At 43.3% G+C, this 6,872-nt stretch overlaps 1 protein-coding gene across 1 annotated transcript in view; it reads right to left on the bottom strand.

The window, feature by feature from the left end:
- KDM8 (lysine demethylase 8) overlaps nt 1–6,872 on the bottom strand; it is a 75,677-nt gene that overhangs the window by 15,689 nt on the left and 53,116 nt on the right. The window lies entirely within an intron of this gene.

The raw sequence follows: 6,872 nt of genomic DNA, 5'->3' as shown, positions 1-6,872 counted from the left end.
GCAGGACGGGCGGCCTGGACACATGAGTGGGCACCATTGCGATGCCCCGCGTCCCATCACTTCCTCCCTCGGTCCCGGTGGAGCAGCCGGGCAGCGCCGTGCTCCCCCGCGTCTCCCTGGGCGCAGGTGGCGAGTTGCAAATCCTCCCCGTTTACTTCAGGTCGCCCGCGGGATGTTGCAGACCGGACCTGGCACGTTTCTGTAGAGATGCCCCAGAGCTGCCCCAACCGGCGTCGTTGCCAGTTTCTTTCTCTGTTTATATTGCTTCTGTCAGTTTTGAGTCCTCGCGTCTGCGTAACATGCAAGCGGAGTCCAATTAGTTTTTCTATTAAGATTTTATGAGGCAGTTCTCAAATCCTTCACTAACATCCAAATACATTACATTTAACTGTGATCCTTTCATCCATTAATTTTTGTAATACTACAAGGGGGGGAAAAGCAATCACACTTGTCTGGCGAGATTTATATTTTATAACTTCCCAGTGTTGTTTATGCTTCATGGGTTTTTACCTTTCAGATATTTAGTGAGTTTTTAAAAATAATACATCTTCCGTTACTTTGCTAAAGCGGTGTTCAAGTTAACAAGGCAACAAGGGGGAGTTTGACAACACTCTTCCTTCTTGCTTTGAACATACTGAGTTTCTGTACTGCCATTTCATGGTACCTCCCCAATTCATGCCTTCTTAAAAATCACTGGCAAAACAAGCGAATATGCTGAACATGTCAGAAAACATCTTTTTCATAGATTCATTCGTAGGCTGTAAGGCTGGAAGGGACCTGGGAAGGTCACTGTGTCCAGACCCCTGCACCAGGCAGGAAAGACAACTTGCCTGATTTAACCATGTTATGTTTCCAAGTCCCCCGCCCGCTCCCAGCCTGCTCTACTTCCGTCGATATTTTTACTGGGATTCTGAATCTTCAAAGCTCCCTTTTCCCATTGAAGCATCCTGCATTGTCACCTTCACATGTGAGAATTTGTTTAAACTATTTTCACCAAAGATGCCTTCTCATTCTGTCCCTGCCCAAGTTTTTATTCAGATTTGTCCTGCCAGTATCTCTGCTTGGTTTCTTTGGGTTTTTTTCTACGTGTAATCCACTCAGGCCATATCTTATTTTACTCATATTTACTGCTCAGGATTCAGGGGCATTAATGGCTATGAGGCATTCATTGTCATTGTGGAGGGATTTTGACAGAGCAATACAAAATAGTGGGGTCAGGACTAAGAAATATTGGTCGAGCTGTACTGTTCTCGGATGGGAAGAGATGGGTTCAATACAGGTCTGCCCTGATGGGCATCTTGATGTTTAGGAGAAGCTTGCACACAGCTTGTCTGCTATGCACCTGGGTTTGGCCCCTGATGCAATCAAATCCTGGCCTCCCCTGAACACGGGAGGAGTGCGGTATATGCTTGGACTTAATTCATTACAGGTTTTATCTTGTACCTGCCTGACAGTATTTCCTAATGAAAGGTGTAGCTCTATAACATATTATCTTTAAACATATATTTTATGGTCAGCTGCAGCACAGGAGTGGAGAACTAAACCTGTTGTAGTCAGAACAATAAACATGTATTATTTATCCATACGGATCTTGGATTTGCAGCTTCCAGCGTGCATTACATGGTGGTGGGATGTCTGAGAGCCAGGGCTCTTAGCCAATTTGCGGCAGCCATGTAGAGGCTAATGGATTTTTTCTTTACAACTGCACAAAAAGCTAGGTGGAATTATTTAGGAGCATAATTTTTCCTGTGTCCATTAGGAATGTTACATAGCCATTTACAAATTACCTTTGAAAGCTTCAATTTTGTGTGAAAAACAACTTGTTCAGGTTGTTAACATTTAACATTCAAGTTAAAATGGCTTAAAATGCTAACTAAGGATTATTTTCATTTCCATGTTTTATTTTTAGGGGAAAAAATGAAGTTTTAATGATGGGTTTTGTCTAGAAGCATTTGTTTTTAACCACATTACTGGTGTGAGCATCCGGTTTCTGAAAGCTGCAAAATTGGCCATTAGTCTGTGCAAACACAATATAAGGGGGTTTTAGGCTTTGCGAAAGGACATTGAACGTAAAACTATAATTTAGCAACAAAGGCCGTTTGCTGCTGTGGCAGGAGAGCTGAAGCTAAACAATGTATATCAGATGTGGAAACTTAGACTTTAAATACCAGTGGCTGCATGCACCTCGCCACAGAAAGACTTGGAGATAGGCCAGAAAAGGAGAGAGAACTGCGTCAGGTCCCTGACGAACTTTCCTCTTCTGGATCGTGTCAGAGCGGGGGATAGGCATCAGCAAGGTCCGCTGGCCCCTGTCTGTTGAATCGCTCCTCAGTCCCAGGCGCTGTTCCTTTCCTGTTTGCAGACATCCTTGCTGTGTTGGACTCACTGTAATATGTTCAATTCAACACATGATGAGCTCTTTCTTTTCTCTCAGGGTAGTCGTATGTATGAAACAGATTAGAAAATGCAGCAAACGCAGCTCTTTTGCCATGGTCCCTGCAGGGTGCTCAGCACCCACTGGACAGGCTGTACGCGGGGGCAGCCCCTGGGGGAGCTGGATTACAACCACGCTGCAGCTGCATGCGTCTCCATCTCCCTCACACCACGGTACCTATTCTAGCATATAACAAATCACCATTGGGAAAACCAAATATTTGCTAAGTGAACAAGGTATGTTTTCTGTTAAAAAAATAATACGTGGGGTAAAAAGCCAGCACTTTGTATTGTAAATAATAGGAGAAAAGTTGCAGCAGAGATTGAGGGGTGGAATTGACAATTTCCCGCAATGTCATTAAACCCATCTGTGAGGGGAAACGGTTTCTACAGTGGACTTGTTCTTGGAACACAGTAGCCTGTCTTGGTGTTATTGTAAAAGATGGGTGAACCCTGTCCCTAGACTACCGCTCACCTCCATTTCAGCATGGAAACTGCTACAGCAACCACTGAAACAAAATGTTTCACAAATGTGAGAAGCGTGCTTAGCTGGATCTAACCACAGAAAACTGATAGAAGTCTCATATCTGTCAGCTGACCAACCATATTAACCCTCGTCCCTAGGAGTTTGCTTGCAAAACCATTGTCACACTCATTCAGGGAGTTAACTGTATTCTCCCACCCGTAGCAAAGGCCCCCAGCGCTGATGGCAGTTTTGTACAGTGACTAAATCCTGCTCAGCTTGAAGGGAAAGGGAGCTTGCATAGCAGCTGTGCTTAATATGTGATGTTAAGCAAAGCACGGTCTGCAGTGGAGACAACGCTTTGTCTGCTGAAGGAATTGTACGTTCAAAACTGCATGCTTAGAGGCTCAAGTATCAAGGCAGGGCTTGACATGGGGGTATCTGCTCATTTGCACTTTCTTTGAGACGTTTCCACCTAGTCCCATTTTGTTGTGAGCCAAGCCTTTCCACTGATTTAATCTGACTCATAATCTGAAGGTGTTGAGAAAACTTTCTGCTAAAAACCATGATGTGATACGGCTTTTAGCAGATGAGAAGAGGGGCTGACGGGGTTTGAAACTAGCACACTGGCACAACTAGCACCGTTTATGTGAGGAGCGCATTCTTGGGTACTCCGTGGGGGTTTCAGGATGGTGGGCGCTCCTGGATGATGGTGACTCCTTATGGCATCTCAGAGATGGAGCTCTTGTTTTGGTTGTTTTTGGTTTGATTGTTTGCTTGTTTTGCTGCTTTTCTTCCTTTGGCCTCAGCAGCTACTAGGGAGATTATCGTAACTTTACTTGGACTGATTTTATATTTTTTCACTCCAGATTTTCATTAAGTCTTTGAGTAGGGACTGAATAAGGAGAGACCTGTATTCTCTCAAAGCACAGTGTAAATCAGATGAAGTACAATAAGAACAAAGGCAAAGTGCTGTGCTTAGGACTGAACAATCAAATGCCCGAATATAAATTGGCGAACACTTAAATTGCAATACTGCAGAAAAGGATCTGGGAGCTGTCGTGTGAAAATGAGTCAGCAGTGTGCTGTTGCTGTTGTTGGAGTTGCAAAAAGCCAATAGCATACTGGGATGTAATAACAGAAGTCTGGAAAAGAGAAGCTTGAGAGGGGATTTGGTAAAAATCTTCAAATACAAAAACTAGTTATAAAGAGAAGGGTGATAGACTCTTTTGTGTGTCCACAGGGGACAGGAAAAGAAGTGAAGCTATTACATTGCAACCAGGGAGATACCAGCTGGATAGCAGGAAGAACTGAGGGCCGCTGAGCACTGGAGTGGATTAGTGAGAGAGGTTATGGAGTGAACTTCTGCACTGGATGTTTTTAAGTGCATGTTGCATGAACAATTGGTTAGGATCCTTTAGAATCTGGACAGGAATGATCCTGCCTTGGGCAAGGGGCTAGGATAAGTTCTCATAGGCCTAACTTTATTTGTTAAAACCAGATAGATTGCCATCATTACAATAAAACATTTTGTTTACACTAATTAGTCTGCAGTGCTGAGATGTCAGCAGTCTGAGGAGTGATTATTAATACCGTGTGAAGCATGTTCTCCCAGATTGCTGTTGTATTGGATGGCATGCATTCTGAGACTTGACGTGGCCACGGTCTAATATAGGGTGTTTATCAAAAAAGAAATAAAAAAGGTATGGCCAGAGCCTCTAAAACTGAGAAAATAATTATTTTCCTTGTTGTCAACAAGCTCCTTCAGGCTCAAGTGTTTACATAGCGTGGTTTTCTTGAAGCAGCTCACGCGGGTATCTTTGCTAGCAGTGGGAGCGACTGCTCAAGTGGTCGCTGGCTGCCCCTTCATTCCTCAGCACTGGTACCCCGCCTGGGTCCCTGTCCATTTACAGGATCTAACTCAAAGTGCTCTCCTGGTTTTCACAATTCTGCTTTTTCCCCCATTCTGACGTTGCATTGCTGGCCCTTTTTGAACCCTCCTAGGAGTCTTCTCGGTTGTTTGGAGCTATCACTTTTCCTCTGTCCTGACCCATTTGTCTAGAATTCATCCTTTTCTTCTCAGACCTGAATTGTTAATTTTGTGTTTCTGTATCAGAATGAATTGCACTGGAAAAAGACCTTTTGTTAGATCATATTTATCAATATTTAATATTTATGATTCAAACAAATGCTGCAAGTTTTGCTTTTATGGACTTTCAAATTGGTTTTGCCATCTGGATGAACTTTTACATCTCTTGAAACTGACAGAATCTGATTCTCATTCAGCCATTATGTTTCCCAAAGCTTAAATATTATTCTCAGAAATCTCCCCACAAATCAAATGTTGCATTGAAAGATTTGGATTTCCTATTTTCCCTTGCCAAATAACACCATGTTCTGTTCATGCAGTCTCTAGAAGAATGTCAGGGTATTAAAACCTTGGAGAGCTTGTTAAATTGTTCTGTAAGTGAAGAGCTAGTGAGGCATAGACTTTACATGCTAATGAAAGTATTGATACAGAGGAGCTATGAAAGGAGAAAGAGAACAGGTACTTAGTTTGCCTTACTGGGCATGCATTCGATGGACATTTATTGATAAATCCTGAAATATTCAAGTATTTGACTAGATCTCTAAGTTACATATCATAAAACGTATCGTTAAAAATCTGCTTTTATTTTACTGTGGTGCTTTTTGGCCTTTGATTTAGAAATAATAACTCTTAACAGCTTGTAGTGTTGTCCGATAGCTAATGATCTGGGTGAGAGTGATTTTGGTGGAAACAAATGGACTTGCAAGGCTGAGTCATAAAGTCTTTCCATCTGATAGCAAACGCAAATGTTTGCTGTGCCAGTTGTCTGACCCAGGAGGAGCACGCTTGCTCTCGCAAGTCCGCGACACAATTCCCACCCGGGTCGTCAGTCCACAAAGGCCATCAGCACCGGCTGGTGGCGGTCGGGCAACCTGGGGTAATCAGCTGCACAACTCTGTCCAGTTTCTTGTGGACTGGTGCCACCGTGACAAGGGCTGGGCTATATTCAGTGAAGGAGCCAAGGTTTTAATGGTCACGCAGACTGAACGGCCAAAGCTGCACAGAGAAGTAGTCTTTGTAAAACAGGGCTGATGCCCACAGGAGAGTCAGCGTTTGGAGCCTCTTGCTGCGTTGTCTGTGTTGCTCTTGTTCTGCAGGCAGGCCCGTTTGCCAGGGATTTCACCTTTCAGCTGCAGTGAAATTCCTGAGGAATATATTTATTAGAAAAAGGGGTAAGTGGTTGCAAAGGAACAAACTAAAAATCCAATAAGCCTCCTTTCCTTCTAGTTCCTCTTGTCAGCCAGGAATCTGGGGACCACTGTTACTTGACACGGTTACTCGGGTGTGAAAAACGTGTGTAAGCTGGGCTAAATGTCTGAAGGGTGCGTGCTCTGTGCTGCAGCCCCCACTGGCTTCACGCATGTTTCCAGCGCTTTCAGGGTTTGAGTCCTCATTTGTAGTCATCTTTTCCTTTAAAACAGTCTTTCCTCATTTATGGATCTGAATTAATCAACGAAGCTCTGCGATTGGGTTTGGATTTTATTAAAATGACATCGAGACACATGCTCAGCAATTCACCACTTAAGTCCTAAGTGGGGCATTTTTACTAGATGGATCGATTTTTAAAATGACAGCATCTGTTTGCTTGTACACATTTATTTATAATTCTTCCCCAGGCGATTATAGCAGGAGCTTGGTGAGTAATAACCAGCTGTTTGAATTAGCAAGTGGGGGAAGCAGTTATTTGATCTGTGAAGGAGTATGGAAGCCAAGGCCAGAAGTAATAAAAACTAAACAGATGCCCCAAATATATAAACCCAAGAAGGGACTTGTAAATTACTTGAACTGTTGATTGGCAAAATTATATCAGATGGGTTGGAGATATCTAGAATTCATAGTTTCATAGTTTCTAGGGTCGGAAGGGACCTGAGCAGATCATCTAGTCCG

Source organism: Gavialis gangeticus, unplaced genomic scaffold, assembly GCF_001723915.1.
Source record: "Gavialis gangeticus isolate Ggan-Ray unplaced genomic scaffold, GavGan_comp1, whole genome shotgun sequence".
NCBI lineage: Eukaryota > Metazoa > Chordata > Crocodylia > Gavialidae > Gavialis > Gavialis gangeticus.
This window is presented reverse-complemented; position numbering and strand designations above follow the sequence as displayed.